We start from the raw sequence: 26,067 nt of genomic DNA on the forward strand, positions 1-26,067 counted from the left end.
ATTTCATGATAAGAAGCTACAGTGAGAAGGACCACAACAAGTTCTGTCATTGGACTGAAACTCCAGTAGAGTTGGAGTTGAYAGGGATGTGTACACTGACTTCACTGAGTTGTGGTCTGGCACTGTTAGCTTCAATCTGTTTGTCCTTTTCAGATCTTGCTCAAAGGCAAATGCTCTACAGGTATTACTGTTCCTCCCTGACTGGTGCTATGTTAGCCTTTACCTGAGCCTTGCTCTTTTCCATCATTTGATGCCAAGTTTATTCCTTCCCTCTATACAAACTAGGCGGATCATTTTCTATGAGAATTTTCCTTTTTGTTGCCTTCCTCCCTGAATGGATAGGTGTTCAAGAGGAAACCATAATAATCCTTGATACAGAATTATGACAGAAGAAGAAAATGTGAAAGCTATCTAATATTTAYGCCCTAATACTTCATCATCAAGTCTTAGTTTTCTCCTATTCCTGAACGTACTAGTTTCTTCTTGCTTCTCAGTAAATTCTGCTATTCACTGTCCATCTTTTTCATATTTATGTATGAATGTATATAGAGAGATACATGCCATAGTATGTAGTAAGCTCAATTTACAGCAATTATTGCTATCTGAAGCAATAAAAGGGGGGGGCGGGGAATTAATGTATAAAGCATCAGAGTTCCTAATGGTTCTATAAGGCAACAATACATACAAGCTTGTATTGTCTTCCTCTTTCATAGAAAATTCTATGACTGAGCATATAATAAACCCATGAAAGTTGGGACACCAAAGTGATGGAATGCATTGACAATGAATGCAGCCCTCTTTCAGCTGGTGATGGATTTTCTGTAGATCGTATCAGCAGACAGCAGAAATGAGATGCAGTGTGCTCCTTCCCTGGAAGAGAGCTGAGATTTCTGAATTCTATGCCTGGAATTTTTTACTCTTCTTCACTTGCTTTTCTAGTCTGGTGATGCTATCAACTTCATGAAAGCTTTTGTTTAGGGCGTTGTTTTCTCTCTCTCTCTTTTACTCTATCCTCCCTCCACTCTCAAGCCTCAGTACTTCCTTTCAGGCTTTGGCTGAATGTAAACAAAACTTTCTGCCTGCCAAGAGTTATAAATAAATAGAACAACAGCAAAACTTCATTTAAACGTTAAACAAAATCTCTGGTCTAACCCTAGCTCAGTCATTTTCTCTATCTAGTTAGTTGCAGAGTGCTACAGTTTTCCCACACATGGCAGCCTCAGTGACAGCACAGAAMCATCTAGGGAGTTTTAAACTAGTTGAAATGTGTGTAACAGTCAGGTTATGTCTGACTGGAAACATTAGGAAACATTACTACTCAAGATAGGTTAATTAACCTTACCTTTTCAGGTAGATTTGCTGAGCTCTGTGCTGACACAACTGTGCTTCTGTCGGTTTACAGATAGCTTGGGGTATAAACTACCCTACACTACACAGCAGTCATCACATGATTGCAGTTTAGACATACACCTCAAGTAATATTAGCAGGCTTAACTGAAAGGGCTTTGCTGTTTTCCCATCTCCCAGTGGAGAATAGTGAAAAGGAGGCAAGGTCACAAAGCGGGAGCATTTTGGCCTCTGACTGGGAAGGATGTATACTGCAGTCTTTTTCAGGCAAGCTTGCTAGCAGAGCCCATTTAAAATTTCTGTAACTCCAGAATCAAAGTCTCAGTTATTACTAAGGCCCTCATCTGATGTCTATAAAAGACTTTTTCACTAATTAAGTGGGCAGCTGGAAGAGTCCGAAAGGCCAGAGTCTGCAAGAAAACAGTATTTTTCCATGGATAACACCTTTGATTTCAATATTCACATCCAAAGCACTATTCAGCATACCATTTGGAGGCTCTGACTTCAATGACTTTACCTGACCTAATGTACTCTTTACATGGAATAGCCTTTTTCTTCTGTGTGATTAACTGTAAAGAGATGTATCAGGATTTTCTTCCTTATATCATGTTTTCCTCCCCTAGTCATCCCTCATCTGCACCATCCTTTTTCAACCTATAAGCAATATACAAAGATAACGTTTTCAGTAAATAAAAAGGCATTTTTAAAATAATTTTATAAGMAGCAGATTGGAAGACTCAAAAAAATAAATAAATAAAGCAGAGTCCATTTCAAGCTTTTATGTTCCATAAACATTGATAGAATTAGTTTTTGACTGTTTTACCAGCACTACTTCCAAGCTTCCTTCCCACACTTTGTGCCACTTACTTGTAGAGTGCTCAGGGATACAAGTCTTCACCAAGCCTGGCTCTTCATTTTCTCTGACAAATGCTCATGCTGTGAAAGAAGAGGTATTAGGTTGCCCTGGGTTGAGCAAGCCCTCAAACTTCCCCAGAGAAGGTTCCATAGAAAAAAGCTACTTTATAACTTTGTTTAAAGGGAGAGCTGTTACTCAAGGCCTTGGTGCTCTCATTAGAGAGGAGAGGAACCATTTAAAGTCAGGAAGCTGCAGTATATGAAAGTCATGAAATTGAAATGAACGCATCTTTTGCCAGCTGGTTTCACACCCCCAGTTGGCAATCCACAAAGGTTTAGAGGGGGAATTAAATCCATTTTTCAGCAGAAATAACTATTTTTGTGATTATCATATAGATTCCATGAGCTACACTTTGGTCCTATCAAGACAGGCAGGCAGCTGCATGAGAGGTGGAGAGAGAAAATGATTGAGATGAAATCACCACCAACAGCTATTGCAGGAAGAAAGGCAGCGTTGGATCCCAGCCACAGTATTTCTGCAACCTGGTTTGAATGGGCCTGATGGGATGCCATAATGGAACCTATGCGGAACAAGGTATGTGGAAAGCTGTGTGACATGGGCTCTATTTCAAAGGAAAAATACAGATTCCTTCCAGACTCTAATTGCTTTTATTTTACTTGTTTTGCTCTTGGGGCTAAAATTTCCTTTGATAAAATGAGATTAAAAAGTAGAGTGAAATAATACTCTGAAACAGAGTCAAGTGAGAAGAGCTTGAGAGAAAAGGATTTGTCTCAGTGTCAGTCTTAAAACCAGCTGACAGGCTTGAATAGAGTTGATGACTGAAGTTTCTTATCACTCTAYGGGGTACAGTTATCCTATTCTTACTTGTTTTTCTCCAAAATCACTGGCTTTCTTAGCCCATTAAGCATTATTAGAGTGAAAATGGAGTGGTATCTGATTTTGGTCAGGAGGCTGCTGCCTTACTTCATGACTGATGACTCAGCTTCCAGCTTTGTCAGCTCTGGGCACAATCTTACCCTCCAAGCACAAATGCTGCAACTGAGCAAATCTGGTTTATGTATCAAAGGTCAAGATCAAGTCCTCAGCTGTGAACTGCAGGAGTAAAAATACTTCCTGGCAATTGGACTTCTGTTGTCTGGTGTACCTTCCTCACCAGCTATAGTGGCGCCTGCTGTTTCTGATAGCAGCTTCCCCATTCCCTTTTGGATTACTGGAAATTCAGCCCCGTGTAAAGAGCCTATGTATCTCTCAAAGTCCCATTTAGGTCCTGCTGTGATTATTTAAGAAGTGCCTGAGAACCTTATAGGGAATCAGCACTGTAATGAACTAAAGATTAGTTTCTATTTACTGCAAAGTACCAGAAAGTGTCATAGCCAAACATCTCAGGCAGGAYGGCAGAGAACAACTGTAGCACTCCAGCGACCTCACCACTGGTGCGAGTTGGGTGCTCAGAACAGCTCTGGCTGCCCACGCAGTAGGAAAGTAAGTGTATTCTATGCTAAAACAGAGAAAAGGGAAACTAAAAGGGAGAAAATAAAATACATGTGTCCTTTCTGAGCTCTTTTAAAGACTGCATGAATTTAGCCAGGAAAAAAAGGAGGAAAGCTATCCATAATTGSTAGGCATTTCTTCAGTGGTTACTGAATACTAGAGAGAAAAATTGCTTTTCTACCTAAGAGATGGCATATCAGCTCTTGAAGGGTCACTAGCAAAACTCCACTGTATCATCCTGTTCCTCAGAAAAACTTACCTGTGAATATTTGTTCTGCTGTGAAATAGAAAAAAAAAAAAAAACAAATTATGGTTCTAGACACTAGTCCTTTGTAACTCCACCTTAAAGATTTCACTGATATATCCAGCAAAAATGAACAGAGATGAACAGAGATAGAAAAATGCTGGTCAGTGGTACACAACCTTTTCAGAACCAATATGTCATTTTGACAACTTTCGAGGACCAAGGGGAGCAGGGTTGATCTGCATAAATATTAACATAAATTTACATAGGAATTGAATCAGAGATGAATGCACACAATTGTTATTATAGTGTATTTACAATAAGCTGCACTGTAAGTGTTGACAGCACTTTATAAAACAGAAAGGAAGAAAAAACATTCTTTGATGGCTGGAGAGTAAGTGAAGTACCATTTCCCTGAAAATGGTTTGCTATGTCTTCCCAAAAGTTTCATAAGACCACAGGCATTGACAAATGTAGCTTTGGTCTATCAGATAACTATTGTGTTTGCGCGATCTTCCAAAGAGAGGAAGGTATTGTGGTCTGTCATTTGGAGGGACTCTGATTTTGTAGGGTACAGAGATAAGGGTTTTGGAATTTCTGTACATCCTTCAAAGTTGTTTCTGACCACCTATTTTTTCACTTGTCTACGTGATTTCTATCTCTCTGAGATCTGTACAGTAACATGAAAAGGCTCATTTCTCTTGCATTTCTCTCTGCTTGATGATTAACTATTTACCCACTGGAGTTGGCATCTCTGAGTCTAAGGTGAATTCTGAGCCTGTCTTGAAGGAAGATTTGCTACACCATTGCAGATCTGAGGGCAAGACGAGGAAAGTGACTTTCTCATCCTGGGGGATAGCAAACTGGTGCACAGCCGGGTTACATGTACAATTCTTTAATGCTGTTTCTTTCCTAAAGAATGAATTGCCCCTAGAAGACCTTTAAGTAGGTTCTCTTTTAATGTGAAGCAGGAGAAAATAATATTCTAAGTTTGTTAAAAAAAGAAATAGCAGTGGGCACTGACATTTAATAAAATGGCCTGTGGCATCCCTGGCCATAGAAGATCCTGGGAAAAGCTCCAAACTGCCAACACAATTGCTGGATAAGCCAGCCTAAGGGACCTGGAGAAATATCCCCTTTAACTTTCAGCTATGGTGATGCCGTGTATTCATTACCAAAGAAGCAGAAGAATGATAGGATGTGGTCTGAATGAACTGCTCAATATTTAGATCTTAGAGTTAACTCTTATTTAGACCATTATATTCAATGCCTTTTCTCTTGGGAAAGTGTAGAATAAAAAGGAAAAGGATGTAAGGCCACCAAACAGCTCTTTCTGTGCTATGTTTTTTKGGGGGGAGGTCATGCTCAGGATAGGAAGATAAATAAATTAAACCTTAAAACCATACACCTGTCAGTACAGATAAATCAGTTTAGACCCAGGGTCAAAAGTAGCAGCTCTTCCAACATCTTGTTTGGAACTAAGTGGAATCTAACTATGGTTTTGAGGGTCAGATGCAATACAGGTGTAAATCAGTTAGCCCCTGCAACCTTCAAAGGAATTATACCACAATGGGAGCCCAGTATTCTTCAGAACATCTATTGGCAGATGTCTGACCTCCCTCAGGACTTAGGAGAAAAAAGCAGCTGTTAGTTAGGGCTCAGAGTCCCAAGTGGTTTGCCATAGCAGCTTAACTAGTCATCCTGCATCAGCTGCTGCTCATATATGAGCTCTTAGCCTGTAGCAAATATGAAGTAATGCAATAACTTACCCTAACCTTCTTTCACTCCAGGTTATCTCTGTGAGCTAGGTCCTATGAGGAGAGAAAAATGATGGCCATTTTAGATACTTTTCCAGTGGGCCACACCTCAGGGTATAACTGCACAACAGGAATAGGAGACCATTTTGGTAGCACATGTCTCCTTATCCAATTCTTTTGGGCTGTTTGGTTTAAAAGCTTATCTTTTATACTATATAAGTCACTTCTCTATTGGCACTGTAAAACACAGGAACAAAAAATCCTACTGTAAATCTTGAGACAATTTTTGGTCACACTGAAACATGTTCATGAATTACATCTGAACAAAAAATCATAAATAATGTTATCCCTGTGAATCAGCGTAAACTCAGCTCAGGGCTTTTGCCTACAAATCATCTCATAAATTACTCAGCCAATTCGACTTTTGAGTGATCTGCTGAACAAGTTTTGGGTCATAAATAGATATATTCTGAATTAGAACAATGACAGGGTGGCTTATATAAGGACTTTCACTGCAGAGACCCAGGTTCTAGCCCCTTCTGCAATAAATGCTTAAATATTTTAAGGAGAGTGATAAACTCAACAGAATGGGAAAGCTTCAGTTTAGAATACACTGTAGCCTAATAGGAAAATTTCCTGGGAGAAAGGGGTTCTGTTCTCTGCTATAAATTGGGCAGAGGGGGGAGCTGAATCCAGTCTCTAGTCTTGCAGGGCAGAGATACAGCTGCCAGTAGACCAAAAGGTGGATGTACTCAGACCAGGAGTGCCACTTTCTGTGAGGCACCTCGTCTAGGAGGCATGTTCTGGGAAAACCTAAGATAGGCAAAGTAATCCTTTGTGAAATTGCAGATATAAGCATCAAGCTCCTTACAGACAGTATAACAGACATCTCCAGAAATGTAAGGTACTTCTGCTGTGTAATGTTAGACATCTATAGGTTTAGCTGACTGCATGGGAAGGGTCTTGAAGACAGAAATATGAATTCAGACACCAAACATAGTAGTCAGTTCCTTTAAGCTATTCATGAGTTTAGGATCATGTGCTTCTGTTTCTCATAATCTTTTCAGTTCTTTCCCCGGATTGCTATTCTGAGCTAACTTCAGTACCCACAGAGGGCTCCATGACCCATCCACTGACTGCTGAGTTTGCTATGAGACTAACTGCAACTCTGAACCTGTTTTTTTCTCCCATCTGGCAGCAAAAATGAACTGCTGCTGACTGAATGACCACTGATTCTCTTGGAAGCAGAGCTTTACAAACAGCAACAGCCAACTCTGTCACCATTTGTGAGGATTTGTAGCTTGGGCCTTGAGACATCTGGCTGATTTATTTTCAGAGTCCCGTATTGCACTCACTGAGGCTCTGCGTTCACATCTGGAGTCTAGACTGAGTGACTCTATGGGCTGGCCTTCAAGCCTCTGTACAGCTCATGTCCCCCTTGTTCACTCACTTGGTCTTTTTATTGCTTTATTGGTTTATTTATTTGCTGTAGGTGCTTCTATCTCATCTCCTCAGGCATTCCTGTCATGGCCACTTGAGAGCTTGGGCGAGGAAGAGCAGTGACTGGAAGAGACCATGTGAAAAACAAATGAATGGGTAAGGGGAAAAGGCTGTGCTGTAGCAAAGTTTCGATCATGTAGTTATGGTAATGGGGATGCCTGGCAATGGATTATGCTGTTTCTTCTGGGTTCTACAGCTGCGATTATGAGAAATGACGGTGCTCAGTTGCATGGGCTTTGCATTCAACACGTGACAGGGAACAGCAGTGACTGTAAGTGGTTAGAAGCRGCCACGTGGTTGAGCCAGGCAGAGAACTGAGCTACCTTGAGGTAGATCTGTCAGTGGGCCACGGGTGCAACTTGGGTCATCACTGAGCTGCTGTAAGTCAAGCTGTAACTCAAACTGGTTAGAGTTGTTCTCTGGCTGGAGGTTGTTACCATTCATTRTTCCCAAGGATGAATAGCATGGGGTCAAGGCCTAAAACAGGAGATAGTGGATAGAGTTCAGTAGCCTAAATGTGGAGATCTAAGGTATCTGAGACAGTGGCATGGTTAGCACAGGTCCTCTGGGACAGAATTAGGGCATCTAAAAGAGGCATCCAGGTTTATGTAATTAATCCCTTCTATTATTTCTTACTTTCTGCCATTATGCTTAATTGTGTATCATGTTTTGAACATGGGAAGCTGAGAGATTTAGCCCTGTGCTCATTCTATACTTATGCAACAGATGAACTTCCAGTTGATCTGAGCACTGTCCCTAGTCATATCAGCTAATGCTGCTATTACCCACACTGGGACCAAATCTTTCTGAATGTTGCTATTATTCTCATCCTCTCTTTATTTCTTTTCCTCAGGCCTTTGGTCTGTTAGTTCCACTTGCTTTTCTGCCTGCGCTATATCCTTCTTGTAACAGTTTTTCTTTGTTTTAGATTTCTTGGTTGCCTTTTGCCTGCCCCATATTCTCCCTGTAACAATTTTACTTTGTTTTAGATTTCTTGGTTGCCTAACAGGTCTGCCTACCACTGCCAGAGAAATACTGCTAGGAAGTCAAGGGCTAAGTATTGTTGTAACAGTAGGGTTATGACCTGGAAATGTAGTGGAGAAACTGAATGGCCTAATAGTGAAAATGTATGTAGTAGCTGAAAAGATGGGTACTATCAATATGCTAGTGTGTACATGTAGATGTATATCTACATATACATATGTAGATATATATGACTATAGATAAACCAGAATCTACATTAAGAGAATGTCACAAACACAATAAATTTAAGGACTCAAATACAATTCAGTTCAACCTTTGAAGAATGACAAAAAAGGATTTGAGATATTCTCTGTGCACTCGAAGTAGCTAGCAACGATGTGATGGCAGTTCTAAGTAAAGGGCTTTAATCAGAGTATATAAAAAGACTAGAATGATGTTTGAACAACATGTCCAGTGCCCAAGCATTGTCTCTTTCCTGCAATCAGTAACACCCATTGTGCAATAACAGCATTTGCACAGAGATGCGTCTGGTTTGCACAGAAAGAATATATTGAAGCAACCGTAGGGCTGCGCTAGCCTTGGCTAGAAGAGTCCCCAAGGGCCCGTCTGCCAGCTGCTGGCTGATGTAGAGCTGCTGCTGCTGATAATAGGGTACATGCTCTGGCTCCAAGCTGAACTAGACAATCCCGGGCACAGTCAGATGGGCTCACAGGGATCAAGTTCAAGCCTGTTTAAGAAGTTAGTTCCCGTCAGTGCTGATTTAAGCTAAGGAGTTTTGCTCTGTATTGTAAAGGACTAGGAATGCTCACAGTCAGCTACTTCATCTTGGCTGTCACAGTGGTGATTTCAACAGAGCAAGGGGAGTCAGAAAGACAACAAACAGCTGAGACCTGTAACTTCCTAAATCATGTAGACGTAAGCTGCAAGAGGTGTGTTTCCATTAGACGTATGCCTGCTTTTACATACCAAAATTACGCTCTTTCAAAGTAGCTTAAGTAAGAGGTGCCTAAACTTCTTTGAAGTTGCGGATTTTTGTTCCACACTGGAAATGGCTATTGTTAGTTGAACATTGCTGGTATATTCAGGAGAGCAACTGTAGCAGGCAAAATGACAGGACAAGTGAGGTTAGAAAACAGATTTTTGCTGTAGAGGTTGACATTGAATAGTTAGAGAGCAAACATGTAAATTTTCCCCACTCTACTGAATGCTCTCACAGGAGAAGAAATCAAAGAATGATCACTGCAAGGTTCAGTAGAACGTAGATACACTAATAATTAGACARAAGTATATTGTACGTGATATCTGTGTTAACACCACCCAAACTCATCAGTAGCCATGTTCCTCCTAGGAATATTCCACATGTGCTAAGCAGGATATGCTTTTGTGTGAATACTGTTTCACACCATCCGGTATAACTGAGATCAGCTATGTTGTCTTCCAGGCTTGGGAGCCAGAACTGGCTGTGTGTCAGAATAGTCATATTGTGAGATTGCTGAGTGTTGCTCTTCTGTGTTTCCCAAAATTGTTCAGTTCCTTCACTAGAGAAGCTTGCATTACAGAGCAGGAAATGCAACTAAAGATCTTCTTAGTGATTATCTCCTCCTGGAAGTATTAAATGCACATTCTCATGGAGAAACTGAGTTCTGGAGTGGCAGTTCAGCTGTAACTGTTCAACTTTTTCCTGAGAGATTCCTAGTGAGGACCCATATGCAGATCCAGCACCCCTGGGTAGATTTACAACAGTATCTCAGTATCTAAGCCCTAGGTATGCTCCTGAGCCATAACAGAAACCCACTGAGATTCCCATTGGTTTATGTCAACAGGATTTGAGATATCAAGAACACACGTCTTAACTCCAGTCGTCTCATCAGTATCTATGCCGTCTTCTGCTTATAAAAAAAAAAAAAAAAAAAAAAGCACAGGTACTTACTCTGGCTTGGACATGCAATGGTGAAACACAGATGACTACCTTCTGGAATAAATTGTTCTGCTTTCTAAGTGATTGCTTTATAGTGAAAATGCAGGTGAAGAAACACAAGGAAAATAGCTTAAATCTTCTTACCTTGGCAAGGCTCCCACTGACCACAATAGAATTTTACTTTTGCATGGATTAAGAAAATAGCAGGATCGGAACAGCTGGTCGCTTAGCTGGGTTGTTGGTGTTTCTAAACCTATAATAAGGCTGTGCTGAATGCAAATATTTTTTAATCTGAATACAGCGATCTTTTACCATTGCTCAAGGCCTCTTGAAGGCAATGCACACAACATACAAATGGAAGTTGTAATCTATAATGCCACAAATCCTTTAGGAGGATTATCTCTGTTATCTCATCTGACATCAGAGAATTACATGTAATATAGACACATAAATGGCTTAGTCACAGAAAGATCCTTTAGAAAAGAATAGGAGAGAGGAAGTTTTGTGTGTTTCTAAGCAGGGGAGAAGAGAGAAGGCTGTCYGAATGAGAACTGGACCGGAGCTAAAATCCTGTTTGAGTTCACTGCAGACCTTGCTTACTTCAGAGAATTAGCCAAGAGAGCTGAGCCCCACTGTCTTGGTTTGCATGTAGTCCCTGCAGAGGCTCGATGCCCCACATGCTTGTGCCTCCGCTTCCCTTTGGCAGTCCTCAGCCAATTTGCAGGAATGTCAGGGCTATGTAAAGAGTAAGGCAATGAAGGATTAAACCCTATAGCTCCACGTTGGCCAAACAAAAGCCTTGGATCTGAATAATTTGAACTCACAATAAGATCGTTTGACCTATAAAGCTCAGCAGCACAGCTAATCAGAAGATTTACTCATTGCCAGGCCAGCCTAGATTCATCTTTCAGAGTTCTCTCCTACTGCCTTCTTCTTTTTAGGACTGTGATGCTTTCTTCAGAGAGAAAACTGGTAAATATAATTTGATTTCCTGTTGTCTGTGCCTTTTGATATGCTTCCTACTTGTCTTGTCTCTTTTCTTCCACCCAGACAAATGAGATTCTAACCTAGTCTTGCCCACTTACTCTATTTACCTTCTAGTTACCTCTCCTTCTCACATATATATCACCCTACTTTTCCCCTTAAGTTTTCACTCCGACTTTTTTTTAACTAACAAGAAAAGTAGCTTTAGTCTTTCCCTTCTTCAAAATACTTATCTGCCAGAATATCTTCCCTCTCCAATTACCAACCAGTTACCAACTCTTTCCTTCCTTTCATCTCTAATTGCATCTCTAACAACACTGAATGCGTTGTTTATTGCCTTACACCAATGTATGTATGAGGTGTTATCCTAGACCCTCTCTAATCCAGCCTCTGTACTTCGCATTCATCTGAAACCACTCTCACCAAGCTCTCTAATGATAGTAGGACAAAAGGAAAAGAAGGGAAAGGACATGTTGGCATACCTTGTAAATTGAAATACCGATTTTATATTCTCTTGTTTTGGGAGCTGATTTAAAATCCACTGAAACTAATGAAGTCATTCAATAATGTAATGATCTTTAGACCAGGACTAGCAAAATTACACATTGTGTGAACCGGGGTTCAAGAAGGAATTCCAGTAGTTTTGTTCATACATGGCTCATTTCCTGTAGCTTTCACACTGTCCTTTCCACTCCACTGACCTCTGCCTGATCGTATACAATCTCCTTTATATTCACTCTTATAGGATAAGTAGTTGGATGTGCATAGAAGAATGTTCCATTTTCTGAAAGAATTTCTTGGATTCCCCGAAGAGATTAGTACAGAATTTTAATTAGGGGCATTGGCAGAGTTCCCAAATGCTGGTATATTAGGCCATGGTTTTCATTTTCATCCCCCATTTTAGTTCCTCTACAGAGCATACAATTTCAGTGGAAGTATGAGAATGATGACTAGTAGATGATGCATGTTTTGCCTCTCCACTTGTTGTCCCTCTCATTGATAATGGATGAGTCATGCTTAGCAGCAAAATCCTGTCTTTTCCTACCAGAGACTAGTGATACTGCCCAATGTGCTAAAGACAAGTGTCCAAAAGATGTCAGAGTTTGAATTGACCAGTAAAGTTTCCACTAAAACTCTGGAAGGCATACAGGATGCAAGTGTCATTAATTAAGTTCTAGGAATCTACAGTGCTGTGGGAACCTGGCATAAAATACACAAGCTGGACTTTGTTTGCAACTTCCTTCTATTTAGAGTTTCTTTAAAGGGCTGAAGCATTCACAGTGATTTCAGGATCCAGTGCTAGAATAGCTAATTGCTGGCTTGGTCTTTTGTATACAGCGTAGCACATAAAAGGACTGTGATCAAAGAATGCAGGTGCTGTTGAGGGCAATGAGAATGCAAGTATGGTGATTGCTTGCCGGATACAATATATAACATTTCATTTAGCTGCACTTTGCTTTGGTCCATGATTGGATTTTGTAGGAACTGCTGAATGATTTTGACTGAAGTGACTTAAATACATTGTTTACGCAGAGCCAAAAGTTTCTCTTCTTTCATCTTCTTCCTGCTTTTTTCCCCCCTTTCTAGCACCTGAGGGAAACATAACCACTGGTGCAGATCAAAATTAGACTAAGGCTTTAGTAAGTTAAGTTGGTTTCACCTTCCTTTGCATGTTAGAGGTGGCTATTACAGTACATTTCTCCTGGATCTATGGTCTTGTAGTGGAGGAGAACCAAGTTGCTCAGTACAGCTTTAAGTACCTTCATAGTGAGAGCTTAAGAAACTACAAATAATTAATCTTATGACTGTATTTGCCATATCTAGATTTTCTTCAGTTCCTTCTGTAACTGTTCTCATCTTGTCAATCTTTTCTCGCTTTGTTAATGGAATGTCCTCACTGAATGTCAAAGAGAATTCTATGGCAAAGCATTCTTTTCAACAAGCATTCTATTTGATCACCCCTCAAAAATAGCAGGAGCCACCTGAAACAAGCAGAGCTGTGGACTCTGTCTTGGAGAGCATGCATGAGTAAATAAATAATTAAGTAATTAAATCATTTTCTGGAGAAAGGAGTTAAAATCTGTATTTGCAGGGTGAGAGCAGGTATCTGTGATGAGATCCCACACTGTGACATGCATGCGGCACATTGCTGATGAAATGGTCACAGGAAGACAACACGGAACCCTCTAAGCATGATCAGAAGAAGCCTAATTAAGCTCTGTGGTTAATTTTAAAGTGAGTATATGTCTGTGTATGTTTTAGAAGAGCATTAAGACAATAGAAAACATGGCTATATTGCATGGTCTTCCTGATTCCTCAAGCAAATTGTCTTGCTTGTTGCATGGTGACTCAGAAATGAACACATGCAGCTTTAGGTAGATGGGATTTTGGTAACTGATCCAATCTAGATAGAACTTTCATCACAAAAGGTAAAGAAAAGATGGGCAAGGATCAGAGAAAAGATGAATGCTTGGGTTAAAATGATGAAAATAAAAATACAATAGTACTAATAATAACACAGTGCTTTGCCTTGTGATGTTGTGCTTTCACTAAGGAACTTAAAAGGCTCTTCTAATTTCTATGAAGCAACTTAAGAAATGTTTTATATATGCATATCTGTGTCCATTGTAATCATGGTTAAGCAAAGAATTGAAAAGTGAAGCCACTCACTCTAACAATCCATTGAGTCAATGATGAAATTGGAAAGTTAAGACTAAAGTCTCCATGTCCATCTTAATGCAAAACATGTGGTGGAAAAACTGTAGCCTCGCTATATAGGGATTGATGGAGTGACAAAGAAAAGCTCGAGGCTTCATAAACACCTTTGTTTTTTTCCATGTAAGAATTTTTTTTTCTTGTATTTTTTTTTAACTCAAAACAGACTAGGTCCTTCTCAAACATGAAAGAAGGCTGCATCTGTCCTGGGAAATTCACTAGCCAAACTGGACATAAAATAGTGAGGGGCTGAGAAAAAGGTAATAAGAGGCAGGGGTGATGAGGGGGAACACGGACAAGGATAGCTAGAGATAGTTTTCTGCGAGGGTAGCTGATTGAAACAATTGTACAGTGCCTCAATTGATGTAGAGCTAATTAAAACGGCATAGGACAAAACACTTCCAAATATACTATGGGGAACAATCTTTCTATGGTAAATCTATCCCTGATGAAATTCCGCTGACTTCAATAGGTTTTCATTAGGGATGAATTTGGCCTGATAACCTAATAATTCTTTTCTGTCTGTAATTTCTGAGGACCTGTTGTCAGAAGTGTATCAAGGAACTTCAGTCTGGCTTTCGAAAGTGCTGAACACACAAAACTCCTTATGAGGTCTCCAGGAATTACAGGTACTCAATACCATTGCAAATCAAAGCTGAGTGAACTGCATCATGTTTTGCTTTGAGTTTACTTTCTGTGCGGTGCCACCACATATGCAAAAAGACTCTAACTTCACCTCCTAAACCTCATACAGTGCAACACACAGCTTAGCAAAGGCCTCCGAGCACTAATAGAGTAAAATTAATTAGGAACAACAACAGTAAATAATATTAATAAATTCACAGTATCTGCCTTTGTGAAACAATGAGGAATATTACTTGGGCTAGTTATATATAGATGGGCCTATTTTCGTTACCGAGTTTCCAGCTGATTGCTCATGATTTGTCAAATAAATCTTCTCCAATGTGTTCATGGTTTTTGTGAACTTACGAAATTTTTCTTTTTATGAATCTTTAAAAGCCATATTTGGAGATAAGCAAAAATAAAAATTAATGTATCTTATTATTGCCTGCAGCACAGAACAAGTGGCTCTTCATTCTTCAAGCACTACAGATTCACATGCTTATAATAAAATCTCTGTGTGCACATTCAATTTACATTGGGAATTATAGTTGGCGTCTGTGAGGTGACCAGGACTATCTTGTAAAACCATATCAAACTTGTTTTGAAAGGTCCAGAACAAATACAAAACATGCTCTTTGGAATGTTTTCCCTTTTACTTCACCGTTATTGTAAAGTCTGGGGTTCTTTGGCTTCTAGTCTATGGAAGATGTACACCATATAGATAATGATAGCATTTTAATAGCATGCTTCTCTCTCACACCCAGTTTCTTGGCTTTATCTAAGAAAAAAGAAGAAACAGCCCAACAACAGAAAACCGTAATGAGTTGTGCTCCAGTTTTATTCTGAAGGCTGTCTCTTTGAAGAGAAGTTTATTGGTTTACCTCTGTTACCTTAAAAACAGATCTGCTAGATTACTCAATGTTTGGTTTTCAAAAGGACAGCTCCTGGGGATCTTAAAGAAATCCATAATACAACAGGGAAGAAAATAGAGAGTCTTTTGGTTAAAAACAAAAAAAAGAGARAGAGAAAACATAATATACAATATATTGGTGTGAACTTTTCCCAGAAGATTGCTTGAGCCTCACAGTTCACTTACAAGTAGAGTACAGTGATGCTGGGCAGCCTGCCAATGCTTGGCCTGCCAATGCTTGTTATTGCACTTGTGTGTGAGCCAGTTCCCTGGTGAAAAAGGAGAGACTTTTCTTTGCCTTTCATAGGTGTCCCACACCTTCCTCTCTGCTCTCCCTGAACACCCTACACTTCTTCTTCACATCAAGGTACTTTGGGCACATGCTACACTGTGCAGATGTCATGCTAATATTTTCATATGTGGTAYTTCCACAGTTGAAGAGGACTGACACAGGTCCTCACTGCACTAGAGGTTTCAGTTAAACAGCTCTGCCTGACAGACTAGTGGTAAGACACCCTGTGATACGCTTAGTGAGAATGAGTAACACCTTCTTCTCACAACAGAAGTATCTGGAAATAGATGCATTCCTAGGAGTGAGTGCCATGCTAAGTTGCATGTCTACGCTGAATTTTGCAGCCAGATGTGAACCAGCTCAAAAAAGCAGAATAACCTCGTCTAAGTACTATGCTACACATGCTGGTGAGGTTTTCCAGTGACTGAGCACTGGCAGAGTTCAGTTACGTCTGCAGAACAGTGCACAGGCATAGAAGAGTTAAAGGCTCACAGCCTGGCCCTGAACATACAGCAAACTGAGTGAGGATGAAGGAGGCCTCCCACGTTCTTGTATCTATATTCTACCTGGAAATCCATCCAAGAACATTTCAAAATCAGCAAACATGGCATGGGGTTGTTTTTATTCCCCACACACACAAACACACACCTCCTCTTCATGCTGATATGCTGCCTTGATCCCTGAAACTAAAGCAATCTCTGGGAAGCACTTACACAGCCTCCACTAGAAGCATGCTGGGCTCCCAAATGTGATAAGAAGCTGATAGAAATGATCTGGGCATTAAAACAGCCTTGGTGGAAGAATGTTTAGTTAAATAGATACCATCTGTCCCTCAAAGTGAGCACGTCCTTGTTCTGCCCTGGCCAGTATGAGCTCTTGCTCTTGTGGTACAGTCCATGTGYGTACTGGTTGTTGTTCCCAAGACCTAGGGTGATTGTTTATGCAATGTGGACTTTATGAGAAACAGTTTCAGTTACAGGATTTTTTTTTTTTAAGTACTAGAGATTGGTAATGAAAACAACATTTTCGCCTAATACAGAAAAGTGCTGGACTAGAGCTCAGCTGAACACTTGTATTAGCCTGTAGAGCACATMTCTTTAGGGAAGCCAAAGAAGGAAGGAATCCTGAAGAGCTAAAAGCAGTGTATGAATTACCAAGAGAGCTTTCATGTTAATAATGAACAGTGCAAATATTTTCCAGGGGACATGGATGGTTTGCACAYACCACTGGCTTTACAGTTTTTAAATGTATTTTCTTTACCTCCTTATGGACATAGGTAGTGGAACAGAGCTTAGAAACACTGGCACTACAAGACACTTCTTTAAGTTACTATGCAGATACCTGGGAAAGAGGTTAAAGACACAGTTGGAGGAGACAACTTGCTCTGTGAATGACTGAGCAAACTTTGAGACTTGCACTATTAAAGCCAGAGTATAGTCAACCTGGAGCTGAATCCTGCACCATCATAGGGCCTCAATGAAAAATGAACATACTTCCCTAAAGAGGGGCAAGTGGTAAAACTTGCAKTGTGGTATTCACAGCATCTAGATGATCTAAGCAATTTTAAAACATCCAGTCAAAGTCAATCTGAATATCTGGCTCTGTAAAATAGATGGGTCAGCTCCTAAATGAAGTGTCTAACCTGGCCAAAGATCAAGGTCAAAAATCAATACGCTACCATAGGGTAGTGGATGTCAGAGCCCTGAGTGCCCTAATAGGCCTTACTGGCCCTAACCAGATTTGCCTGGGGCCGCCACCTACAGCCCCTGTCCATGGGCTTAGGGTMCCATTTCAGCTCAGGCCCAGGCCTTCAGTCCTTTCCTGAGCTATGTTGTAAGTAGGCTTGTTTCTTGTCYTGTCTCTGGCCCTGCCTCCTGGATGGATCTTGGACCCATAGTTTAAGCAGCTCATCTCCTAGATCTATATSGTAGTTTTTCTCCAGTCCTGTCTCTGACTCCATCTCCTTTTGTTCTTCTCTGGAGACCCTAGATGGATCGTGGACTTGGTTCATCACTTGCATTTTTCTGGGATTGGCAATGGACCCTGTGACTGCCTACCATGTTCAGACCTGGGGAGATGGTGCCCTGTCACTGAGGGCACTGCCCCTGTAGTCGTAGAGTAGCATGTTGTGAACTCTAGAGGGAAGTCACACAATGTATAGCGGTATTATCTTTTTGTTTATAAGGCAATGCAYATGAATAGTTAGTTGGTGAGAGGGGCTGGAGAGTCCAAAAGCCTTGAGCTGGGCTGCAGGRTTGTCTCTTCTTTCCTCAGTTGTAGCAGCTGGAATATAAAACAGCTACTTAACAGCAGGGCAAAGGCTTTTCACCATTTCATTACAGTGTGTGCCAGTTATTAGAGGAAGATGAGGGCAGCCTATTTGCCTGTAGAATGAAATAGAAGTTCTTTGTTTCCTGTGCAGTTACTGTTATATTTGATCTAGCTGAAGGAGTAGGAAGGTGCAGTGATTTAAGTACTCTGAAAGTCTGGACCAGCAGCAAATGAACAAAAGTGTCCTTGAATGTAGACCCGTATCAGAAGARTGATGTTTACACAGCACTTACACAGGGCAGTCCTTATAGTTAAAATCGCCCATGGTATCTCACTGGAATGTGGGCTACTTTTCCCATCACAGCTGCTGTGGGGATTGGCAGTTGTATTTCTCAGAGTGAAAGATTTGAACTGTTTGGTTTAGCTCATCTGCAATGGAGTTTGGGCTTTGATTGCCTGAAGAAGCTGTGAAGCAGGGCAGCTGGCATAGAGACTGAGGTATCAGGGAAGGATATGGTTTCTCTTATGTCTCAGCATCTGCAGAGGCAAGGAGACTCCCAAGAAGAGGCTGTTGACACTGCAGGGATTATGAAGGCTTTTGCTATTTTCCTTGAAGAGCTATAACTTGTGCGTGGTTTGAGAGTGAGGTAGCTATGCAAACCTGTGTTTCTTTCTCTTCTTATTACTTCTGATTCTAAACTAAATCTATCACTTTGGAAGTGTATGTGCTTTTGAATAGGATGTTGAGGCCTGAGTGGTCTCAGCAGCGTTTGTAAAGCTGGAACAGCAGAATTGCAGAGGCTCACAGTCAAGGAGGAACAGCTACAAAAGGGATCCTCACAAGCAAGTGCACTCTGTYGTTCCAGAGTCAGAAGAACTTCCAGGGTCTGACCCAGACCCAGCTGGCTTGGGAACACTTGGGATCTCCCTCCAGGCCAATTGCAACAGAAAAGGGAGACTCAACAAAGTCTGCAGTACGTGTACAAGCTGTGGAGGTTAGAAATGTGTCTTACAGAACAATGTGTTTTGGAAGCATGTCCCAAGAAGCGAAGCATRTGCTTGTACTTCTGATATAAACAGCTTAATAAGAAAGTTCAGAAATCAAGTTGCTGGGAATTTTGTAGGGTTTTTTGATTTCTACCCCACCCTACTTCCCAGACCAAGCAAGGCATGTGAGTCTCTGCTTGTAAACAACTTGAAACAAAATGGCCAGTGATCTGCGCACAGAGCAGCACAATGGTTAGGTATGTGAATCTGTGAAAGCCATTTCAGGTCTGTGGCTACCTAGTCATCAGGAAATAGTATAAGACCAGAAGGGCTCTTTGGAGGAGAGATGCCTATGGAAATGATACCACATTGATCAATTTGAGTGACTAGGTAAGGAAAAATGAAAATGCTAGTAGACTGAAAGGTCTACTATGCCACTAAATTCTTATGGGTAGAAGTAATTTTCTTAGTAGGTAGAAGGATCTTAATGAAGAAGGTGTGTTTTGCAGAGATGAGTTTTCTACTGATATTGAGAGTAAGGTGAAAGGATTTGACTGTGAATCTCCATTACTGACTCYGAAAGTAATAAGTAAGCTAAGGTATAAAGTCCAGACCTAATGGGAAAAGCTAAAGAAGTTCAATCTTTTTTTTTTTTTTCCTCAGCATAGTTTGAGACTCTTCCTCTTAAAACACTGCTCTTCACTATATGTGAAATATTTTGCTTCATATTTAATAGTGCAGAATTGTTAAATATTAGTACATGCAGGCCAGCACTAACAGGTTATGCTTTATAAAGAACTTGTGTAGCAGTGATGTTATTCAGAACAGTACTTGCTACGCCAACTTTTGATTAAAGCTCAAAAGCACAGCTCTCAGAGGGGAGCTGAAGCCTGCCAGCAAGTTGACTGTTCGTACATGAAACTGTTCAAATGCTCATAATTGTAATGGGAGAACAGCTGGACAAGACGTGAAATTCAGTTCTGCTGTTGAAAATTTCAGAATCAGTCCTTAGTAAGTCTAAGTAAGGAGTAAGCACACTTCCTCCTGTTGTGGAAGGGTGAAATTAAACTTTTCTTTGATGGGTGTTTCAGCTCGCTGGTTACAAGGGCTGATCCTGGGACCGTTCTGTTTTCATTGCATGTCTTACGCAGATCTCCTTAAAAAGGAATCTTGTGCCTTAGCCAGGAAGACAAATAATGAGAAAACATCTGCTATTTAAGCTCTGGACTGACCTATAAATCTTAATGATGAATGCAATCCCAGAAGCAGAAATCATCTACAGATTGCAAAATTCTCTCGTTCTCTCTTACTAGTTTTCCTTTTATTTCTTTTAAAACAATTTTGTTGTTGTTCTTTTGATTCCTGGTAATTGAGAATCCAAGGGTTTTTTCTTTTCCTTTTCCTTTTCCTTTTCCTTTCTTCTTTTTCTTTTTCTTTTTCTTTTTCTTTTTCTTTTTCTTTTTCTTTTTCTTTTTCTTTTTCTTTTTCTTTTTCTTCTTTTTCTTTTTCTTTTTCTTTTTTCTTTCTTTCTCTTTCTCTTCTCTTTCTCTTTCTCTTTCTTTCTCTTTCTCTTTCTTTCTTTCCCTTTCCCTTTCTCTTTCTCTCTTTCTTTTTTCTTCTGTTTATTCATTGTAACAGATAGGAGCTGCTGAGAGGAGGGCATGGCAACCATAATGACATAAGAAGGATGGAATAGACAGCCCCTACAAGGAGTTGACAGGCAGAGAATAATGAGAGAGTAGARGACAGATACTAATAGTTACAAGACTAATAGTCTGGATGATTTACTCTTGAGAAGCTCTGGAGGGTGGGATGCTTCTTTGCCTGTTTATTTCAACCTCACATGCTGAAGGTAAGGAGTTTGCTTAGCTCTTTCAATCCTTTAGTGCATTTTATCCTACTGGAGGATGGGAATCTGTTTCTCTGTTCAGTGTTTCTCTGTGGACTGCCTCCCAAAACCAAGATCACTGTTAAGAGTTRCAAGAGGTTTGCCTCTCCTTTTCCCTCTAGAGCTGCTATAGAAATGGCGCCTCCAACACCTAAAACAATTGTATCTGTAATGACCAAAGAGTTAAAGAAATTAGAATTCAAAATGCCATGGAGAATGTCAGGTTCAGAATTCAGGAAAGGATCTTAGTGTGAGGCATGGCTCATCTGCAACATGAGCAAAGATAAGGAAATGCTCTTCTTGAGTTTGACTGAGACGCTGACCAGAACTGGAGGGCCCTCTCACACAGCACATCATTCTGTTATCTGCTTGTGCATTGCAAGGTCAGGCTAATTGAATTATGCATTTCATGTTGCTTTAATCTAAACATTGGAAGAGGCATTGTTGGAGTAAAAGTGTCATGAGATTGTAAGCAGCATGTGGCCCATCCCTCTTACAAGTGGGTAGAGATGGAGTAATTTTTCTCTTGAAACTGTTAAGAGATTCTTGCGTCCTGTAAGTCTGTATTCTTGGTCTGTGGCATCACAGACAGGTCCGTGGTTAAGATGTCTACAGAAATCATTCGCCTACCTCTTCCAGACTGGGCCAGGATGGACAAGTAGGTTGCGCTCACAGCTCAACCACCTTCAGGGAGTGGTGCTCCCAAGGAAGAAATTGCCCCATTTTGAACTACTTCAGAGAGACAAGACTGCGGTTTTGGAACGACTAGGCTGGCACTTTTCAGGCATACAAACATACTAAAAATAAGATAGTGTTTTACAGTTTAAACAGCAATTCAGGGAGTAAGAGCTAAAATTAAATACATAGTGATACTCTCTTTTGTTTCTTGTGTCCTGAATACCATCTGCTTGAAAATCAGGTGCATCTAGTGTTATTCTGAAGGGCTCTCCTTATTAGATTGAGRTTTTCTTAAAGTGGAGCATATAATTTTGTCTAAAGGGGGAAATAAATAGGAGTGTGATAAGTAAATACAGAAAAGACTGCAAACTGATCAGTGATTAGAAGAGGGTGAACGGGTTTGACTGACATCTGGAGTAACGCAGTGCTGTGCTCTTTCAATTACAGGTTTAAGACTGCCATAATTGACAGATTAAAGGTGTTCACCCTAATCCAAAATTATACTTTCCCCAGTCAAATTGACCATTGTGTCAGCTTCAATTTGTTCAGATACGTCACCCACAGTGACTGATTGGACTGATTCACTTGCACATTCTTTGACAAGGTCCCTGTTTTGTGTTCACTCCTTACTCTTGCTATTTCCCTTGTCAGACAGATACTCTAGTGGCATTTCCATTATCTCCCATGTAGCTGTTCCCCAGAAATGTAGTGGACTGGAAAGAAAAATCCTCAGGCCAATTATTCTGACATAAAYTCTACTTATCAGAAAGCACTAGAATATGAAGTGTAAGTTAAAATAGCTCAAAAATAGGATGCATGCATACATACACATATATACCCCAGGCAGACACCTAAGTAATACTGTGCTGAGTCTCCGCTGTGACTGAGAATGGATGAACCCTTTCAAATAAGAAACAACCCAAACATCACCTCAAAATCCAAACCGAAACAGACTCTCCTGGAATGGAATTGCTTTAATTTAAAGCAAAATCAACAAATTGTTTGCACAATTTTACCTGTTAGAAGGTAAAATTCTTTTTTTTTTTGACTCTTTGAAAAAGGAACCAAAGTAAATAATGTTCTGGGAACCATGCTGGTTCTGATGCTCTCTAGGTGAGCAGACAAGCAAGAAGGGGCTTAGGAAAGAAGAGAAAAACTGAATTTCTTTTGTACCAACTAAARGAAGAGGAGGTATTTGTCCCACAAAAATAAATAGATAAAGGGGCAATCAAGTTAGGGGTTTTTAACTCTAGACAAAAGTCATCAGGTGGGTTCTCCCTTTTAAGCCAGATTCTAAGCATGTCACATCCCTCTGGATAACGTTCTCATGGAGAGATTTCACAGACTGGACAGCTCTCCGTGTCTACCATGAAACAAACCTGTCTCAAGAGTACCGCCAGTGCAGCCAGTGGGGATGGCACTTGCAGCCTCACCACTCTGAAGCTGCAGCAGTTCCAKCAGAGTGGTCAAATTCAAGGAACTGCAAAAGGAATGAATTTACTTGACCTCATCTCCCTTGAGCTTCATGTAGGAAAATTAACACTTCTCTGCTCTACATACTGGCAGTACATGGTGGTGTGACTGGCACTCAAGCCCAGGTATGATCCTTCAGAAACATCACTTAAATTTTATRTCAAGGTGATGTAGATGAATGTATAATTAACTTCATCCTTGCAGATTCTTTTGCATCTCTGCTAGTGTGTGGAGGGTCTTTGTGTCATTTTACACTTTAAAGTTATCCATGGATATAAAAATGAAATATTTTTGGTCAGATTACAAGCACATTAAAATGTCCAGTATTATCTATCTCTGTAATCCATCTGTCACAATTTCACACACARCCGTTAGCGGAGTTTCCAGGCACTGTAATACATAACATTTAAAAGAGATATTACAGCTAGAACAAACATTACTTGCATATCCACGARAAACAGTTTTGGGTTGACTATGCATCCACTGAAACTGAAGGAAGTTTTTTTCCATTGCTAGCAACAGCAGTGTTGAGTGGAGTGCAAGAGCAGGTTCTGGGTAGCTAGCAGGGTGGTGGTGTGCTAGCAAAGGCTTATACAGCAGGACGCTAAAGGCCGAGTAYGGTAGCATTTGTTATCAGTGCTAGCAAAACCTTCACTTTACATTCTGGAGACTCCCATAGTTAAAATATTTTTATTCTACAGGAGATTTTCAGAGTGTTTATCATTCTGTCAACATTTTGCCCTGAAATATTATATATCCCTTCAAAGACCTAGACTGGAGTTGCTTGATTTTGTTTTGTGCTTTAGTTTTGAATTACAGAGAATGGGGGGGGGAGGGTATTCAGTCTTTCTGCTATGTTTTTTAAGCAACTCTAACACCCTGGAGGATTGGTTTAGCTATTTGAACTTTGGTACATACATTATCCCCAGCATAGCTGTGCCTTTGGGTTGTCTGAGTAGTTAAAAGTTATCAAGAGAGATATGAAATGTGAAACATAAGAGCATAGCAGTGCCTAGTGCTATCTATTTATCTAACACATTGATTTGCCTGTATAAGATTTAAAGCACATGCCTCATAGACATCCCTCAGTTTTTGTGTACAACAGCAGATTTTTTTTTTTAATTATTGACCTTCCAGCTTTCTCATGGCTGATGTTCCTAGGAAGTAAGGTGGGAACCACTCCTTCCATTTACAGCCTTGTGGGTATGTTTGCAGGCCTTATGTAGAAGTAAGCTGCATAGAAGCTTGTCATTAAGATACACGTTCTCACGGGATGCAGTCCATGAGCAGAGGTCTTGGAGAAGTCATGATCTTTGTATGTTCGTAGACTGTCATATCAGAAGGTACCACTGGAACCATTTATGTGACTCAGAACCCAGTTCTACCGGAGATGAGCTGTAGCTCCCACCTTAATCTAGAAGTGAGAAATTTTATAAGCTACTACACCATGAAAGCCAAGAAAGCAGAAACAAAGAGGGACCATAGAGGTGAGCTTGTTGAGTCAATATCAGTAAGCGTTTGAAGCAGAGAGGTAAGATCATCAGAAATTCAGTGGGAAAAAAGTAGAAAACCACCACTGACTTGACTTGATCTGATAACTCAGGTACAGAAAGGAGGAATATAGTGTGTCAACAGGACTGAGGGTCAACCTTTTCTAAGTAGAAACAGAGGTTGACACATATCTTCTTGACTGACAGCATCTTGGCCAGAGAGACTCACCAGGTGACTGCCCCGTGGATACTGAGCATATTAACGCTTAGCCTAATAATGTTTTTTCCTGACACACTGCTGTATATTAGCAATAAATAAAACTGTTGTTACGTACATACAATCTGGCTTTTGGGCCTCTAAAGCAGCAAAAAATGCCCAAAGCTTTGAAGGTTACATTTAGCACAACTTCATGAATTGTGCAGACTGCAGGACTGCCCTGAATTAATTCCTATTTGAATTAGAGCACATCTGTTTGAAAAACATCCTGTCTTGATTGAAAAGATTTCCAGTGATGTATACTCTATTGCAGCCCTTGGGAAATAATTCCACTAGTTAGTTATCCTGAATGTTAAAAATTTGCATGCCAGTTTTACTCTGAATTTGACTGATTTCAACTTCCACCCACAGAATCTTGTTAGATGTCTGGTAAACTGAAAAACTTACTTTTTATCAGATTCTGTTACCTGTCTTGATAGTGACTGGGTCAGTCTTTAGCCTTCTTCTTGACAAGCTAACCCCAACAAGCTGCTTAACCCTTTCACCTTCAGGCCTGTGCCTTCRTCATGTATCCCAAGCCCATCATTCCCATGGTCAGGTCTTTTCTGTCTACTCTCCAGTTCTTCAGCATCTAGAAATAGAAATGATACTGCAGAGATCACATCACTGCCAAATACATGGAAGAACCATGAGTCTACGGAGAAACAATATTGCAATGACTAGCACATGGCCCTGGGAATTGATGCCCAGCAATCCACCTACCACATCACCTACTGCATCTTTGGACACTGATTGCTGGGGCACACTTTACACCCCTTCAATGTGAAGAATTCTGTGTTGTCAGTGATACAGGCCCGTATCAGCAGGCATGTCATTTGCTTGTGCCTAATTTAGCTAGTGCTCCAGACTGCTCTTGCCTCACCAATTTGTGATCTTTATCACTCCCACTGACTCTTTTTGTCAGAGTAGACTTAGTCTGTAACACAGTTATGTTTCCATCCTTGTCATTGATAGAGGTATTTGATAGCAGATAGCCAAGAACTAATTTGTAGGGAAGATACTCAAGCCTCACCATCTTGACTGATGTCATTCTGCTTCAATTCCTACTTCAATTTCTGCTTCAAAATGTGAGTCTTGTAGCAGACAGTGTTTTGTTTACCTAGTTTTAATACTGTGTGGAGAAGTACTTCCCTTGACACCTTGTCCAGCAAATATGGAACCATGACCATGCCCAGACAGGATTGTTCAAGTGGTGCAATGCACTGAATTGTAAACGAGGTGAAGACCTGCCCACATACCTAGTACTGGATCAACATGCAAAGTATATCTGCTTTTTCTCACCTCTTTGAAATGGCTGCTTTAACCCTTATATTTTAATAGGGCCAAGAATTTGTCTCTGGAGACTGGCACTCATAATTTA

General features: G+C 40.4%; 1 long non-coding RNA gene across 1 annotated transcript; it reads left to right on the plus strand.

The window, feature by feature from the left end:
- Nucleotides 1–2,651: 2,651 nt before the first annotated feature.
- LOC146593015 (uncharacterized) lies at nucleotides 2,652–26,067 on the plus strand. Its single transcript, XR_014896483.1, has 5 exons — nucleotides 2,652–2,797; nucleotides 7,209–7,312; nucleotides 13,195–13,337; nucleotides 14,354–14,446; nucleotides 26,028–26,067. It is a non-coding gene; the product is annotated as an uncharacterized LOC146593015 (long non-coding RNA).

The sequence above is a fragment of the Rhea americana genome, unplaced genomic scaffold, assembly GCF_003343005.1.
Source record: "Rhea americana isolate MKP2758 unplaced genomic scaffold, rheAme1 scaffold_31, whole genome shotgun sequence".
Classification (NCBI taxonomy): Eukaryota; Metazoa; Chordata; class Aves; order Rheiformes; family Rheidae; genus Rhea; species Rhea americana.